The 18,730-nt window shown below is 41.5% G+C and overlaps 1 long non-coding RNA gene across 6 annotated transcripts in view; it reads right to left on the reverse strand.

Moving 5' to 3' along the window:
• The window catches only part of LOC126522746 (uncharacterized), a 785,183-nt gene that overhangs the window by 596,589 nt on the left and 169,864 nt on the right, over positions 1–18,730 (reverse strand). The window lies entirely within an intron of this gene.

Consider the following 18,730-nt stretch of genomic DNA (forward strand, 5'->3'; position numbering starts at 1 on the left):
TTTATTTCTAGAAGGATCGCATTTGACTTCGCTATCGTGAGTCTCACGCCGTGAACAACGGCTTCTGCGATATCCAGAACGTATTGATGTGCTCAGTGCGCATGCATGATGTAAGACGATAGAATAAGCAGAACTGTGTAACCTCTATATCGTACAAGGGGGAGAAGGCGCGAAGATTATATGTCAGTTGAATAAAAAGGACACATCTCGTTTGTACGCGTCCTTTTGTTTTAGTTACTGTATATTTTGGTAATGTATCGTCATATGGGTTTACCAGTCATGGCCGGACTTGGTGCTCTCGTTCTCGCGTGCAAATGTGCCAGTTGGCTGAGGTGGCACTGTGAACAGCGCCAGACAGGGCGCGATTCCCCCGGTTCTTGAGCCCCTGGCCAAAAACTTATTTCTGGTATAGGAAAAATTTTCACAGCTGTGCACTGTACCCACCGTGGTTGCTTAGGGGTTATGGTGTTGGGCTGCTAAGCACGAGGTCGTGGGATCGATTCCCGGCCACGGCGGCCGCATTTTGATGGGGGCAGAATGCAGAAACACCCGTGTACTTTGATTTAGGTGCACGTTAAAGAACCTCAGGTGGTCAAAATTATTTCGGAGTCCCCCCACTATGGCGTGCCTCATAATCAGATTGTAGTTTTGGCAAGTAAAACTCCATGATCTATTTTTTTTACCTCCGCACTATGTGTTTTGAAATGTTCTCCCTTGTTTAAGCGTGTTGGTACAAGCCTTTACCGTAGTTTTAGCTTTAAGATTTGACCATATTCTCTCGGTGCGTAATGCCTTTATATACAACAACCGCGGATAGAAGTTGCGACTGTTTGAGATCGTAGCGCCTTTCCTCTAAGTTGTAGTGATTAGATGTCATTGGAAATGTGTAAGGTTGGAAATGCTTGTTTTCATCCTTCACATTCTAGAATACAAATTTATACTAGGGTAACTAAAACTTGCAAAATGCAGTGTGAATCTTCATACTAAACTTTATTTATTCAAAGAAAATAAACAATATTTTCAATGTCCCTTTATAATAGCATCATTGTGCACTGTGGAGGTGAACTGGTTCGAAGGCACAAACTGACTGAATGGATTCTTAACTTGCTTTAGCATAACTCAGTTTGAGTATGGAAGAAAAAGTACAGGTGACAAGATGAGCACTAACTTCTAACTGGTCTTATTCCACGACCCTACTGCACATTATATGCGCCGCTCATAGCACACACGAGAAAAACAACTGAAACAACAACCTTACAAGAAGCAGACGGCTGCAGTTCACTGAAAACATGCCGACCAACTTAGAAAGTAAAGTTCCTTGCCTGATAAAGATAAGGAGGGTGTACTCACGCACACCCTAACGTATTTGGCAATGGCATTAGCCTGATCAGTAATCTCGCGCATCAGTTGAATGTAACTGCATCCTATGATGACACATTCTTTAAAAAAACTAGTTTGCATCCACAAGTCTTGCAATGCATGGCAAGGGGCCTACTTCGTTAACTTTTATGAAGGTTGTAACTATGCTCGCCCAAGCAATCGTTGATACTGCATCAGAACGGCAAGTTGGGCCAGTTGGTTGGGATTCATACTAAGGTTTGTTACAGCGCAACCTAAGACAAGGACAACAGAAGGTACAAAACAGCGCCGTGTCGTCATTTTGTACCTTCTGTTGTCCTTGTCTTAGGTTGCGCTGTAACTAACCTTATTATGAATCATTGATACCCCTTCCCGTCTGTCTAATGTAGACGCCCTTGCACAACAAGGGAAACTTGTATACCATAGCTCAAGGGCAATTAACATGCCCGTTCATGTCTTTTTTTCCAACCAGTGTGTCAAAACAGATATAAAATACTCGCAAATATGCAATGACCACTACGTCACTTCACATTTATTCTGCAATATTCTGCTATCTCAACTGCAGGTTGCCAAGAATGAAAAATTACCAGAGTGCACTACTTGAATGGTGTTCACTGTATCTGATGAGTGTCTTGATTTACCTAATCGATGAGATGTCAGTGAAAAGCTTTGTATGATGGTTACAAATGGCCGGTAACAGCATTTAAGACAGCCTAGGATTTGTGAAGGCACGAGAATGAAAGCCCGTGAAATAAATAAAAGGTGAAAATAAACTGCCTTTACCATGACAATGCTTCTGCGCACTATTGCATCAATCTTTACAAAAACTTTGTCAAATAGGGGCACTGGGAAAGAGCAGCTGCAGTTTTTTCTCGACATGTCAGCAGTTTTTGGCGTGCAAGTACAGTCCCTACCAAATGCAAAGTAGCGCGATCTTGGTAACAGTTCGCTTTGCGAACCTTTACAAGACTGTGCCCCAGGTTTGCACATTCATAATATATGCAGTGCACTGATGACACTGTTTCTGTCTGAGACCACTTATATTACTGATGCGGAGCGTATTGTCACGTGAATTTCTAAAGAAAAATTCGCTTGTTTGTTTGTTTTTTTTTGTCGGAAAAAAAAAAGACCACACATGAACTAGGTCGTTGTAACGCTGTTATCGGTCATTTCTCGGCGTATTCCACAACCTTTGCATTGGCACCATATTCGATAAGTAAGGAAATAAACATTCATTACAAGTACATATTAATTGCTTGTTCACAATGGAAAAAAAAAAACTTGAGTAGCACAAACATAAACCTATCAACATAGAGTGGGTGATGTTCACGGAAAGCACTCATTAATTTTTTTCTTGGCCACAGTTAGTTGTCATATCCAGTATGTAATTTAATGGTGGTTTCCGAGAAACCTGTACAGGTCTCCTTCGTAGCTTCATGCTAAAGTAGGGTGGGTGAAAATTTTTCCTGTCATGAATTTTACTTGCCTTGCAGACTTCCACAGAACTGATCTGCCATAATCAAATAGTGCTCTGTAAAGTAAAATAAGGAACACCTTTTCTTCATATACCTGTATTTCACTCATTGACCTCTACCAAGCTACTCATGTAAATATGCATTTACTGCTCGAAAATGGGCAATTCATGCTCCAGTGTGTCAAATTTGCAACCTCCCAGAGCTGCTCCAAAACTTCTTTGACTGCTTCCATCCCTGTATGAGTGGCCCATATAATGTTTAATGAAATTATCACTGGCATCCCAGAAACTTCAACATTTAACATCCGCCTGCCAAAGTGTCTACATCTCAACATTTTGGTTAGAACTGATCACTTTATTTGCTGCAGGACTGAAGCTGTCTTGATATCTACAATACATTGGACACTACATGCAGGATTATGAATGGATACCTGAACACTGCTTGAAGGAGCAAGCTCTACAGCATCACTTATGCTCCTTTCCATGGGTTGGCAAGAGGAACCGTGGCACGCAACTCTACAGGCACCTGTGCTCTTCACTACCTTCGGTGGAGAGATGCATTGGTATGCTGTACATATATTTGACTGTGGGTTCCAGCTGCATCTCTTGCATTGTCATTCGATGTGCAGGTAGAGGAGTTACCTATTGGGCGCACATGTTGGTTAACGATACAAAAAGGAAGGTGCTTCTTTGAACACCGATGACCCTGTCCTCCACTTATTTATTTTAATTTTCTTGTAACCTTATTTTTGCTGATTATATAAAGGTCGCAGGCAATTAAGCCAAGAAAAGCGTTGGTGTAATTAGCTGTGGTTGAGATTGAAATGTAGAAAATATTGAAAGAAAGTCATGAAAGCAGACGAAAGGACCTTGTCTGTGGTGGTGACTGAACCCACAACCTTTGCAGTACACACGCGATGCACTACCAATTGTGCTAACTTGGGTATTTATGGTATTTATGCCCTGGGAGTGTTAGCCAGCGCCATTTAGAGCCATGGTGGGCAGATGTGGAACATCTTTTTTTGCACGATGGTGTCGCGTAACACCTGAACTGAAGAGAGCAGGCATGTGGCTAATAAACCCATGCATGCTACCTAAAGGCATCAAAGCTGTGAGGTTTCAAACCCTCGCATGAATGAATGAGAAGGAAAACGGGCTTCATTTTTTTAAAATCACGACCATATAAAGCCAGCAGGCAATGAAGCCAAGAAAAGCATAGGGGTAACTAGCTGTGGTTGAAACTGAAATGTTGAATTGGCTCTGTGGCCATCTATCAAATTTCACCGCAATGCATTATCATAACTCAATGGGCAGCACGTTTAAAAATTATAATTCAGAAGACTGCCAGAATTTCAACAAATGAGCAGTTAGCAAGAATGATAGTGTATGCCCTTCTAATATTCTTCGTATTTATGGCACTTATTCGTAACTTTTCCGCTGTGTTATATCAGTGTTTTAATTCGGACCAAAACTGTGCTATAATGTAGCAATGAGGTTATGGTCTAGTGGCGTAAATGTGCATGTTAATAAGAGGGCAAATCGCCTTAACGTTAACTGAGAGTTGTTTAAACTTGGGCAGCCTTCTGAAATATACTTTTTTTGAAGTTGCTGTCCATTGAGTTACACTGGTGCACTGTGTCATGCGAGCTACCGCAACGAGATGGCGCTATGTACACGGGCATGTAAGATGCGGAACAACGCCTCTGGGAGAGCGGACCAGACCGTGTAAGCCGAGCCGGCATGTAGCCGTGCTTGTTTTGCATACACAACCTAGTAAACAGTTCCAGTTAACACTTACGTTTTGTCAATCACGTATGCTCGTCACCCGACCATGACATGGAGGCAACGGTGGGATACTCGACAACGCTGTGAGAAATGCACCACGCAAGTAGAAGTCTACATCACAGCGCACTGCGGTGAATACGAAACTTTGCTACCCATGGCTTCACCTACAGTGTCCACAGCCCAGCACGCAGCTCCACTAAACTCGTTCGTCGTCAAACTGCCGGATAAACTTGATTTTCGGCAGCCCGAGGAGTAGAAACAGTGGCTCACGAGAAGGGAGGGCTATAGAGCTATCTCCAGACTAAAGACGACGACGAGACGCAGGTGAGCACACTCATTTATGCCATGGGTCGTGAAGCCAAAGACGTCCTAGCCTTGCTCAGGCTCTGTGATGCTGAGAAACTCGACTACAACACAGTAATGCAACTGTTCATAAAAAATTTCCTGACACGGATGAACATGATATACGAGTGTGCAAAGTTCAACAGCCAGAAGCAAGACGTGCATGAGACAGCCGATATGTTCATCACCGAACTCTTCAGGCTCGCTGAAGCCTCTGAGTACAGCGCCCTGAAAGAGGAACTGATCTGTGATAGACTCGTGGTCGGTCCCACAGTCACGTAGGTAAGTGAGAAGCTGCAACTTAATGCTGAGCTTACTCTGGAAGCCGCTGTCAACGCTGCTCGCAACATGGCGGCAACAATCAAACAGCAGCAAAAGGACCTAAGGCCACAGCTACAATCACTTGAAGCTGTAGACACCATGCACAGCTTCTCGAAGAGCAAAGGAAAGTCAAATAATTCTCGTAAAAACCAGCGTGACCAAACTGCGCTGACATGCAAGTAGTATGGCTCAACAAGACACCTATGGTTCACCATCACACACTATGTGCACGGCGAATGGCAAAACATGCAGTGCCTGCAGTAAAAAGGAACACAGCTGCCATATGCTTTTCCGCTTCCAAAAAGCAGAACAAAATGCACATACCAAGCTGTTTTGAAAGAGGTTTACTTGGACAATTAACTGACCAACAGGATCCTGGGCCATGAAAAATCAATGTGATGGTCAATGGCTTCAAGGTAGACACTGGTGCAGATGTGACTGCCATGCCAACAAGCCTCTATGACGAACAAGTCACGGGAAACCTGAAGCAAGCAAAAGAACAGCTGCTCGGACCCGGCAGGACCAAAAAAAGCAACGGTTAGACTGCTACCGTGTGCTGAAATGGCTGGTTGTGTCAAGAACAAATTTATGTACTAGACAAGCTGCATGACGCACTTTTTGACGTCCCCCCGCAATCAAATCCTTCAATGTCCAACCAAGTCTCCTAGAAGTAGCGGAGTCAAAAGGCAAGGTCAGCGACCCAGCCAACATTTTATGCCACTACCTCTACCTGGCTACAGACCTGGGCCTACCTTCTCAGGACCGATTACAATATATCGCTACTCCCTGATTGATGCCAAGCGGTGTGCTATTATGTACTCGGGGCGAGTACCTCTGCCCATGTTGCCGAGTGTCCAAATGTGAGTTGGAGAGAACGGAGAGCCTGGGTGTCATCATAAAGGTCGAAGAAACCACAGAGTGGCATGCACCTATGGTAGTGGCTAAAAATAAAGGAGGCGAGCTTCAAATCTGCAGTGACTTTGGAGGGTTAAAATAGAACATTCTGTGAGAATGAGTCTTAGTGCCCACCATCAATGATTGCCTGGCCAAACTCACCGGAGCTGCCTGGTTTAGCAAACTTGATGCTATAGCCGGATATTGGTTACTGCTTACCCGAGTCCCAGAGGTACAACACTTTCCTGACGCCACTTGGCCATTTTAAGTTCCTCTGATTGTCCTTCAGAATTTCCACAGCAACTGAATTTTTCCACTGGGAAATGCTAAGACTGCTAGAAGGCCTGGACGGCCAAGCATGTCTGCAAGACGACATAATAGTGTTTGGCCGCACGAAGACAGAACATGATGCACGACTGCACAAAGTACTTCAGCACCTGCAAGAAGCTGGCATCACCCTAAACGCAGGAAAGTGTGTACTGCACCAGCAGTAAAAAATCGGGCCCCTTGGTTAACCCCCTTCTCGTTCATTACATAACGAGGGTCTCGAATCTGGCAACATTGGTGCCTTCAGGTACTACGTGTGGGTTTATTGACCAGTTGCCTTCACCCAAAAAGATCACATACTCGTGATGCCTGCGACAGAAAGGATGCTCTACATATCGCCAAGGTTTGTGAGTGGTGGCACTGGCTAACAATCCCAGGGTTAGTTCTAGTAGTAACATAAATACCCCAGAAAATAGATGGGAAGACGGTGCTGTGTTAGCTCGATCGGTAGAGCATCACACGTAATGCGTAGATGTGGAATCGTTCCCCACCTGCGGGAAGTTGTTTCTTCATCCACTTTCAGTTCCGTTAATTTTCCCTGTGTTGTCCTTGGTGCCTTTGTTTGTTGGCGTCTTATGATTAATAAAAATCGGGCCCCTCGGTTAACCTGCTTTCTTCTCGTTCATTACATAACAAGGGTCTCGATTCCGGCAACATTGATGCCTTCAGTTGGCATGTGGGGCTTTATTGACCAGTTGCCTTCACCCAAAAAGATCACGTACTTGTGATGCCTGCAGCAGAAAGGATGTTCCACATCCACCGCGTGTGTGCCATGTTTTTTAAGAAAGCAGGAACTATTCATATAATCTCTCTGGAAGTTCATAAAAGAGGGGGAGGGAGGAAAGATTGCAAAGAAGGGAACAGGGTCAAACAAATCGAGGTGTAGCAACCTGTGTAAACCGAAAGCAAAAAACATTCATACACATACTTGTGAGAAATAGAAAAAAAAAAGAATAATTACACAGTCATTCTTTGATATTAAAAGAGCTTCTGATATCAGTTGTGAATTCATGTTTCTACTTCTGCCAAGAATATATTTCAAGTTGTGGATGACAAGTGCATGTGTTACAATGCTCACCTACATTGGTCTTACTTTGTTTTTATATTCTGCAAATGTTCTCTTGCCCTTTCATCAGTGCAGCGTCCAATTTGGCTTGTGTAGAGCTTACCAGAAGTAAGAGGTTATTTGGTAAACCATTCCAATGGCACAATTCATGAACGGTGTTGCATGCCTTTTGTTAAAGGCAGCTGTATTTTTACACTCAAGCGTGGGAAAAAAGCTTAGATGGCTTCTTCGGAACCAGCAGCACGAATGGGGCCCCATATTTGTCATTAACCTTCTTCAGTGAGTGCAACTGCTGTGCTCATGAGGCAGTGCCTCTGGCTGCTTCAAACTGCGCACTGTTACCTTTGCTGCTTTCCACTCCTGAAGTTTTCGCAGTAGGGATTCTGAGATTCCGATGATGAGAGTGAGGGAGGCCAGCTGTTATGAACATGCCAACGTGAGCACAAAATCTATTGCGCCTTGTGTTAATACACATTTTTAGAGCCTATTCAAGGCACATTGGGCAATTGTGGGCTTAACATGGATTTAGGCTGGTTCATACAGTAGCTAACCTTTCTTTGCTCTTAGTTGGTAACTTCAGGAAACGTGCGTTAGGGTGAGCATCAAATGTTTACCTAAGATATGCAGCATATTGTCAATGGGTTAATGAAGTTGAGTCTGACGAAGTCTTGTCCGGTTAGGAAGAGTCAAGGGAAAAAACAGAACTGACACCGACCAAAGTGAAAAATTATTTAAAGACACGTGGGAGCCTTGCTTACAATGCTTTCACCATGCGTGTCTCATGTGTAAAGGTTAGTCCTTTTCCGTGCCCATTAAAGACATTTCAAATGTTATCTACCGTATTCTCATGTGTCATATTAGAGTTAGGTTGTAAAACAATCAAGATATCGATGTGTGTAAAAACACTTAGAACCACGGCGTTGTCAAATATCTAGTGATGTAATGTCACAAAGCACAGGAGCATTGCGATTATCACATCTCAAAACCCCTACTGCAAAAGCTTAAATTCCAAATGCAATGAAATTTCACTTTGGCTATATTGGTAATAAATTAGTAGTAAATACTACTAGTCATCTTGGCAAAGCTGCGGGGCTGGTATCTAATTTTCTTTTTGATATTCTTTTAATACTGTATTAGCAGACGACACATGAACCTGGTGGTTAGTGGCTATGACGAGAGTCCACATCGCCTTCAGGTTTTTATCACTGCAGGCAGCTGCAGGTGGTCCCTTATCTCGTAGGCCACACTAAGGTGCCCTGCAATCTGAGTCATGCCTCACTGCCAGTTACTGGTAATTGTGGCATTCATTTCAGTCTCGGTATCAAGATTGCTAGAATGCTGTTTTGTATTTACACTGTCTGAATCATTTTTTTATGCAGCCCTAACTTTTGTTGTGGTTGGGCTTTAAGGGCTGTAAAACAGCAAAAGCCAGCAGTGCGCACACTTTAAGGCAGCTGAAGCAGCTCGAAGTACTGCCTCATGAGCACCAAGTGATGCACTCACTGCAGAAGGTTGCTGACAAGCATGGGCTCTGAGTTGGGCTGTTTGGTGTTGCGCTGCCAAGCCTGATGGTGGATAATCAAATTGTAGCTGTGGCAGCTGCATTTTGATAGGTGTGAAATGCAAAAATGCATGTGTGTTTTGCACTGTATGCACAGTAGAGTAACCAAGGGGGTCAAAATTATTCCAGAATCCCTCGTACTTCATGCCTCATAATCATATTGTGGTTTTGGCAAATAAAACTACAGAATTTGGTTCAATATATTAGTTGGTGCCCTTTGATGTTCCAGTTCTCTAATTTTCTTGCTTATAAAAGCTCTGTTCTTGGTATAAATGATGAATTTGTTATTACAAAAGGCTAACCTTTAATCTAACTTAACTCATTAATTTCCTTTAGTGTCCCTTTTCCATGCATTAAAAGCATGGAACACTAATACATTTGCATTAATTTTTATTTGACTCGTGCTCAACAGCTAGATGCCATAGAAGAGAACTACTAACGTGGGCTTCAAGTTGATAGGTTGCCGTATAAAAGCTTGTCTTTTCTTTTAGAGATAAAAACACCTGAGCCTAGTTTTCTGTCTATATAGACTATTGAGATAGGCAAACACCACTTGCATGATAGATCAGTGATTAGTTATGTGTTCAGTTTTTGCCCCCACCCCAAAAAAAGAAAGTGAACTTGTGGGATCATTCTCCACCTGTGGCAAGTTGTTTTTTCATCCACTTTCATTTCGATTAATTTATCATTTCATTATTTCATTTATTAAGCTCAAGTAATTTCCCCTATGTTGTCCTTGGTGTTTGTTGGCTTCTTATGATATTACTAGTAAAAATTGGGCCCTCGGTTAACCCTCTTTCTTCTCATTTATTACATAACGAGTGTCTCGAATCAGGCAACATTGATGCCTTCAGGTAGCATGTGTGGGTTTATTGACCGGTTGCCTTCACTAAAAAAGATCACGTTCTCGTGACGCCTGCGGCAGAAAGGATGTTCCATGTCCGCCGCCAAGGTCTGTGAGTGGTAACGCTGGCTAACACTCCCAGGGTTCTACAAGGAAACATAAATACCCAAGAAAGTGGATCGGTAAACGGCGCCGCGGTGCTCAATTGGTAGAGCATCGCATGCGAAATGCGAAGGTTGTGGGATCGTTCCCCACCTGTGGCAGGTTGTTTTTTCATCCACTTTCATTTCCATTAATTTATCGTTTCATTATTTCATTTATTAAGCTCAAGTAATTTCCCCTATGTTGTCCTTGGTGTCAGTGTTTGTTGGCTTCTTATGATATGAATAATAAAAATAGGGGCCCTCGGTTAACCACCTTTCTTCCTGCAATAACATTTTTCATGGAGGATAACAAAAGCACGCTTGACTTTCTTTAAAAAAATATGCTTCATGTAGACAGTTTCTGCGTCCTTGTCTGTTTGCAACCTAAAAACATGGAAAACAGCTAGTAAAAGGCAGCAGAAAATTTTAAACAAACTGCTGATATTGCAGTAATAAAAACTCTTCACAAAGAATAGCTAATAAAATATTTTAGAAATTTCAGTGGTTTTCTGAAAATAAAATTGGCATGGAAAAGGTTAATCTTGTATGGGGCACTAAGAACAGTAGTCAAACAAATTAGTCACCTAACGCAATCTGTGTAATGAATTGAGGATAAATGCTCTATAAACAATTACATGTTTTCGATGAGAGATGGTGATTATTTTCCGACACATGTCGATCTTTATTTGCTAATGTGGAAAACCACAATCACTTCCCTCTCAGCTCTCTCGGGGCTCTGCAACTAACCTCATGTGCTGGAAGATAGGGAAACACCCACGGCTCATATGTTCAGCCATGTGGCTACTGTAGTTATTTGTGCAAGTTCTGGGTTCACCCACTCCCTCATTGAAACATTGATAATGATTACGATTACTAATACTCGTTTCCATCCAGGAGCCAAATCAGCTTGTAGTTGATGCTAGTCCTGTTGACAGGTCTTTATCCTTGTTTCTTCCTGCTATCATACTCCTAAGAATAAATAATCTTGCATACTATTGCTGAAAGCTGGGAGAGTTGGTTACTGGCATTAGGAAACATAGTTACTACACTATAAGATGAAACACATGAAATGCACAGGATGAGCACTACACATGAACTTGTTTTAGTACATGAGTGCGATTATATGCATGCATGAAATGCTCAAATTTGCAGCAAAATTTGACTATACGTGACATATAACATACATCACTCATTCTATTTTGCATGTACCGTACATCTTTTTCAAGTAATCAATTTTTATATTCGAGATTTCAATAGAAGGTGTGCTATTGCATTTATCGGTTTGTCTGGGAAGGCCCTTATATATCAGTGTGGAAATTTAGCCTTACATTTTCTGAGTATGTTGTGCTGTTGTATTTTGCCATGTATTGACATCTTTTACAATGTCCTGCAAGTGTTTCAGGCCTTGCTGACACGCTAACCTGCGCAGAATGCTCAGCCTGTCTTTGAGGCACCTTTGAGTGCCTTTAATGCCTTCAGCAGCAAGTGTTACACCCGTCACACGAGCATGCCAAAGGTCCTTTGAAGTTAAGGAGCATTGAGCTTTCAAAGACATTAGTTCAACGGATATATGTCGGTGCTACATGGTCTCCAGGTAGTCTCCGTTGAAGCTTTTAACAGAGACCGCAATGTATCCTTAGCGCTACCATCACCTTGAAAGTAATAAAAAAATATAGCCCAATGCGTCTTATAATAAATTTGTCACATTTTTTTCAGCAACATTTATTTTTCCTAATACATAGAAACATCAAAACAAAATGCACACGTAGTAAAGGCATTACTTTATCACAAACAGGTGTATTTATTGTAATGATGGCCACCATGAGTACCGCTTCGTACACCGCACATTGGCGTCGATTATTCATTGTTGCCTTTGCTTCAGCTGCTTTGTTTCGTTCGTTGTGGCTAGGTAGCGGTAGGTACACGTAAACGCTGTAAAAACTAAAAAACAAAAGTGACAAGGAAAGATGTGCAGAAAAAAGCCAAGGAGACTGGGATGCCTAGCAGCCACTAACCAAAGAACCAAATCGCACATGGCAACCATGTTGTGTCGAGGTTGCTGCTGACGACAGGCCATACCGGTGTTGCTGTACCTGCGCTTTCATGATGGAGATTGCGGGTGTCCCGAAAGTGTTTAGTACTTTAGTAACAGTATTCAGTACTTATAAGCTTGTTCTGAAGAGGTAAAAATTGAACTTCCATATCTTTAGATTATTTTTTCTACTGTCAGACGCCCTCTAGGCTTGGGAGTATTCCCTTGAGGTTTCAAAGGACGAACGCGCACTCCTTTGACTCAAAGCCACCTTCCAGTAGGGCTCCTTTGCTGTGCCTGTGTGACAGTGCACATTCTCCCTTGAAGTAAAGAATCTTTGGTTCAAAGGACTTTGAAAGTGCCCGTGTGACTGGGGTATTATGTAGGATAGACCAGGATTTGTGGTAATGGCAGGCTGCAGGAGCATTGTGCACAGATGTAGGTGGTAACAGCATCTGGATATCTCACAAAACATTGCAAAACATGCCAAACTGTGACTGTACACATGCAGTTTGCAAATATAAGGCAGGGAAGTGCAGATTTGTATACTAGGTCTTTTCCATCCAAGAAACCAATAACTGCATTAACAAACCTTCTACAGGGGTCTTGAATAAAGAAGTTGGTTACTTGAACAATATGATGTATGACATGGGTGCATCATGAATCACATAGTTTATATGTCGTGTATTGTGAAATTTCCTGCGAATGTGTCGTTTTTATGTATGTAATCATTGTTTAGTGAGGTTGCTTGATGTCCAGCACCCATTCTCTGCATATCATGTTGGTATTTTGTTTTGTCTTAGAACTGTAATTATGTTTCATAAAACCTTACATTGCTAAAATTAGACTTTGGGGCAGTTTGGTCTTTTCATCCACATTCTTGTTTTTGTCATTTCCCTTACCATGCAAGCATTTTTCTGGAGCACTTGCAGTATTTCGTCATGCTCTTGCGTTTACAAGCCAGATGTCTGTCTGTGAACAGCTCAAACCACTTGTAGCATGCAAATCTGATGCATCCTCAATAGAACTCCATAGTGAATGTATTGCTAAAAATATTTTTCAGGGGATGAAGCACTTCTATAACTACAGAGTTTTGCAGCAATAAAGAAGCAGAATGCTTGCATCTGTGTAATCTATATATAATATTTTCTTTGTATCATCTTTTATCTGACTGTCTGTCAGCATGGTAACATTGCATATTATCTTCTTAACACTCATGAGTTCCAAATAGCTACTATAATCTTTTTGTCCTCACATTTTCTGCAATATCCTTCACCGGAAGGACAACTAGCAGTTCACTTGATTTACCACTTACAGGCAACAAATTAATCATAATAGTAGTGTCATGCCTATTGCTTAAAAGCTCCTAAACGATTTTGCACATCTGAAAGTTCTTTGAATTCATGCAAGCAGGTGCTGCTTATATGATGGCTGAATGCTCATGTGATTGGTCTTTAGGCCAATGTGAAAGAAAAATGCCAGTACCTATGTGTTGCTTTATGATGTTGACCTGTATTTATTATTACGTTGGTGAACTGTGTGTGCACTCTGAAGATATGCACATTACTGCTGGTGTTTTGTATAATCTGTGTATAATACAACAACATATATTATCAAGAACACATTCATTTTATTAGTTTTTGTAATATGTTGTCATGATTTCCTTTCATTGTCAGTGCTGCAAGGCGTCCTAATACCTAATTAAAGAGCTTCTGCAGACATAAAGAGTTGATTCAAAATTTCAGAAGCTTTTAATCACTGCAGCTATAGGTTTTTTTAATATAAGCTTTCTTCACTACAAAATGGGGGCTCCTAAATTGGTTATTTGCGCCTATAAACCACCCGAGCTGGATGAAAATACTTTTCAGAAATTGCTCGAAGGTCTATTATACTTAAGTCAGAATAAGAACATACTCTTTGCAGATAAAAAACATTAATGGTCCATCTCACATAATGAAACATTCTGGAAGGCCTTGTGGTCATTCGTAGAAACACTTGTTTGTAGCTTTGTCAGTGCCGTGATGTTTCAATCTTAGCTTACAAGATAACGATACTCACATCATGTGAAATTTTCGCAAGGTAGTCTGTTTGTGCATTCTGCGACTTAAAAGGAAGAGGTCTGGACACTGACCAAAATGGTTTAAAGTACTTATTTGAATTTTTGAAGTTATTTGAATTTATTTGAATTTGAAAATGTAAAAAACTATTTTAAACATTTTGGTCGGTGTCTGGACCTCTTCCTTTTAGTATGCATCGTCCCGACCAGACGGGCTTTCGTCATACTCTCCACTTCATCCAGTCTGCAACTGTACAATGGGCTGTAATTTTTCCTAAAATCTGAGGTGGCCAAGATGCACTTGGAGTGGTAGCATTGAATGGCCCAGCACTGTTGAATAATTGGTGATGCTATGTTTAAATATTCATGCGGTGTCTGTTTGCAATACAATAGTACATAATCTATTTTGTTTGGTTTTCCAGAATGCTCCCTATCATGCACTGCCATCTCAACAGTACCATGGCTTTTTGTGTGGATTCCTTCCCTTTTGAAGGCCACCACTGTTTGCACAGCATCACAGCCTGCCTGCCTTGATCTTGCGGAAGAAGAAAATACAAAATGCCTATTTTTTGAAATGCATGCATGGCTTCATGCAACACCACCTGTCGTCGGGGTGTTAAGGCTTTTTGCAGAGAAAATGTAATGACGCCTTATGTGTGCCCTGGTGGCAAAGTGTTTGCCTCTTTGCCTGTGTAAAAATTTCACACTTATGGATACTGTTAAAGGTTCCTGTATCATATTTTCTTTCACATCCTAAGAAATTTTTGTTTCATTATAAAACTAAAAATTATAGTTGAATTGCTGCTTTGTGTGATATGCAATATTCAGCTGAAGGTGATCAGCAGAGGTCGAACAAGTGTTATGTCAGGTGGAGAAATTTTTTGAGAAGTGGACTTCTTCGTTAGGGTAACAACCGTTTTCCTTGGCAGTATTTATATAGTTCACTTTTCTCCACTCCATGGATATCCAGCAAAATGAGTGAGTGCATAGAGAAGGTGAGGTAAGTTTAAATGCTCACCATGGGGGTTTAGTTGGGGTAGCAAGGTGTGTAGAAGTATGGGAGTTTGGCAGGTTGCTGGCACCAATTTCTATGAGTGATCTTGTTGTTTGTGTCTATGTCAGTTATATAATGCGAGGCGTCTTCTGACGCCAGAAATTTTGAAAAAAAAAACTCCTTATATTTGTGGAAATTCAGTATGTGCCCCTGGGGCTACTACGAGCACTTGGGGCCACTGGGTAGATGCAGCTCTCCAATGAACTTTTTTGACACAAACTTGTGTATGTACGCTGGGTGTGTGCCACTGCATATGTGCCACTCTTTAATGAACCTCTTTGATGCTGACTTAGGTCATGGGGCATCACAACACAAACCTATGTAGCGACATCTGTGTATGCAAGTAAGTGTGAGCTGGAATTGTCTGCTTGGATTTTCTTTCCCTGATGGACTAGTCCCCTTGTTGAATTAACTTCAGCCTGAGATATCACCTGTTTGTCTACTGTTATCACATTATGCCCATTTTGCTGTGAACTTGTCATGTTCTCTAGCTGGCAAGCTTGAATTTCAGGTGCTGCACGCTAAGGAAATTGATTCAGAGTGGGTGGTACCACTTCTGCTTTTTCTTTGCAGCTGTGTGTTACATGAGAGAATAAGTTGTACGTAGACATCTATTAGAAATAGCATAGGTATTCAAAGGTACTTTCATTATGTTCTAGGTCATTGGTGCTGTCTGGCCTCCTTTGCATCATTTTTTGTAGCATGCTTTTTACATGCAAAAACAAATGTGGCCTGTTCTAATGCATGCAAGGACTGCCCAATAGCTCATGATGTTTTGAGCCGCTGAATTTCAGTCTTGGCTGCACTTGTGGATTTTCAACTGTACTGAAGCTTGCAATATGCTTGAATTTCCTGTCAAACTGGTTTGCTTGTTTGTATCCAATTTATTGAATTATTTCACTTTCATTATGCTAATAGTCATTGATTGTACTATCATGCTGGCACATTTGACTCTGGAACTGCAATAAATTTCCAGACATTTTATTGCTTTGTCATGGTTTTTGCACTCGTCAGACACAATCTACTAAACACACACACAAAAAGAACTCCCTTCAACCTCGTAAAATTCCCAAAAAGTGCATAATAAACTCCCAGACCTACCTGTAGAAGCCCTAATAAGGAGCTAAAATGCACTCCCAAAACATCTGTTTAAAACTCCCTTAGTAAAACAGCTCCCTAAAGCTGTAAAAATTCACTCCCAAGCATTCTCGTATATGTTCCCATAAAAAGCAAAAATCGAACTCTCAAAACTATCCATAAGTGCTCCCTTAAGCAGAGCTCCCAAAATATGGGAACGGTTGCTCCCAGGTTTACACCTAAGCACTCCTACAAGGAGGTAAAATAATTTCCCAAAGGTATCCTTCAAAACGCCCTTAAGAAGCCAAACGTTTCCGAAAATATGTACGTAAGAACTCCCATCGCTTCTCCTATAAATTCCCATAAGAAGCAAAATAAAATACCCATGTCAACTTGTAAAAGCTCCCAAAGCTCCTCATAAGAACTTCCATAGTTCTGGTGTTCAAAAGAGGAATGAAAAACTCCCAACGTTCCCCATATAGACTCCTGCAACCACTCGGGGGTTGGTGTTCAAAGGAGAATTAAAAACCTCCCATAATTCTCCATATAGACTCCTGCAACCACTCAGGGGTTGGTGTTCAAAGGAGAATTAAAAAACTCCCATAATTCCCCTTAACACCACCAAACACAAGGGTGTGAAAAAAAACTCCGTTCGAATGGAGGATATGGTCCTCCCTTAAGGGCTGAAGTTATGCAACGAGGCCAAAACTCCCTAAAAGGGTCAAACCTGTTTACAGTGTAGTCAGACAGCCGAGAAAAAGGTAGATGTGGGTATCAATGTTTGTCCTAGTCGACACTGATAGATAGATTCATTCATTCATTCATTCATTCATTCATTCATTCATTCATTCATTCATTCATTCATTCATTCATTCCTTGATTCCTTGATTGATTGATTGATTGATTGATTCCTTGATTGATTGATTGATTCCTTGATTGATTGATTGATTGATTGATTGATTGATTGATTGATTGATTGATTGATTGATTGATTGATTGATGTAGTTTAGGGTATCAGAGCAACACTGGGGATACGAGAGATGCCATAGTAGAGCGCTCCGGATTAAATTTGACCACGTGGTCTTCTTTGACAGGCACCTGAATGTAAGTACACGAGCGTTTTTGCATTTCACGCATATTGGAAAGCGCCCGCGACGACGAGGAATTGAACCAGCGACCTCACACTCAGCGACAGAACGCGATAGCGGCTGAACTCTCACGGCTCATTGTATATGGGGCTGGGCTCAAGGCTTGACTTGACTTGGACTCGGAGTATGGTCCAAAATTTCGTTTACTCCAGCGGTTCCTTTCTTTTTATCGGCTTGTAAATATAACGCACCTGTTATAACACTGGCACCAGAATGCCCTTCCTCAAAATGTATTTGTCTTTTGCATATCGATAGTAAATCCCACTGTTACTAAATTGAAAGCCTTCTTATTTTCTCTCTTTAACTTTGCTCTTTCGGTGGGCATTGCGAATTACGTTAGTCTCGATACGAACTACTTTGGGAGCAGTCGTTCTCGAAAGATTATTTTGTTAAGTTTGGTGCAGAGCGTTCTTGGAATCAACCAGTCGTTATTTGGCTCTATGAAATGCGGTGATGGAGGGAGAGATAAATGAAAGTTCCCCTACTCGACGAAGACATATTAGGACTACTAGTGACCTCGGCGATGAGGCAGTGATGTCAGTCACAAGATAACCACCGCCAAGATAGCTGCAACTTCCCTTCTTCGACACCACTTCCATTCTTCCTCAACTTTTTCTTGCTTTCTTTTGGTTATTCCTGCATTGTGCATTCGCCTGACAAATCCACTGCTCTCAGTCACAGCGAATTCGACAGTGTGACAAATGACACATTTTGGAGTACTCAGTGCTTTTTCGTCATTAACAAGACATCCGATTGAGTCAGATCCAACAGTAACATACGTTGATGGTTATCAATGACGTCTTAGTATCGAAAGTGACCTGGTACATGCAATGATAGAAAGGGCGTAGGGAACCACTGTGCAATCGATGCAACGGACGCTCTATGTTGCGTTGATGTTACCATGGCGCAAATTTACTTGTACGTAATTTATTCTTTCACAGAAGGAATAGCTGTGGTAACATTGACGTGGTTAACTTTGCTGTGGCATAGCTTAAGTCATTCGGGATATTCTGTTCTCATTAGTACATTGAGCATTAATTAAAAAAAATACATGTCTACAAATAAATACATGTCTCGCTATAAGCGAGCTATGATCTCGAAATTCTTCCGTTTTACGGTGTTTATAAATTTCAGCGGAAGGGTCTCATACAAAGAAGCGAGGTTGTGGCCGGTTCTCAGGAGATTAGTTTTTCCGAAGACTGCGCTTCGATTCCGTGGCTCAAAAGAAAGGGATTAAGTCAAGATCA

Source organism: Dermacentor andersoni, chromosome 6 (genome assembly GCF_023375885.2).
Source record: "Dermacentor andersoni chromosome 6, qqDerAnde1_hic_scaffold, whole genome shotgun sequence".
In the NCBI taxonomy this organism is placed as follows: domain Eukaryota; kingdom Metazoa; phylum Arthropoda; class Arachnida; order Ixodida; family Ixodidae; genus Dermacentor; species Dermacentor andersoni.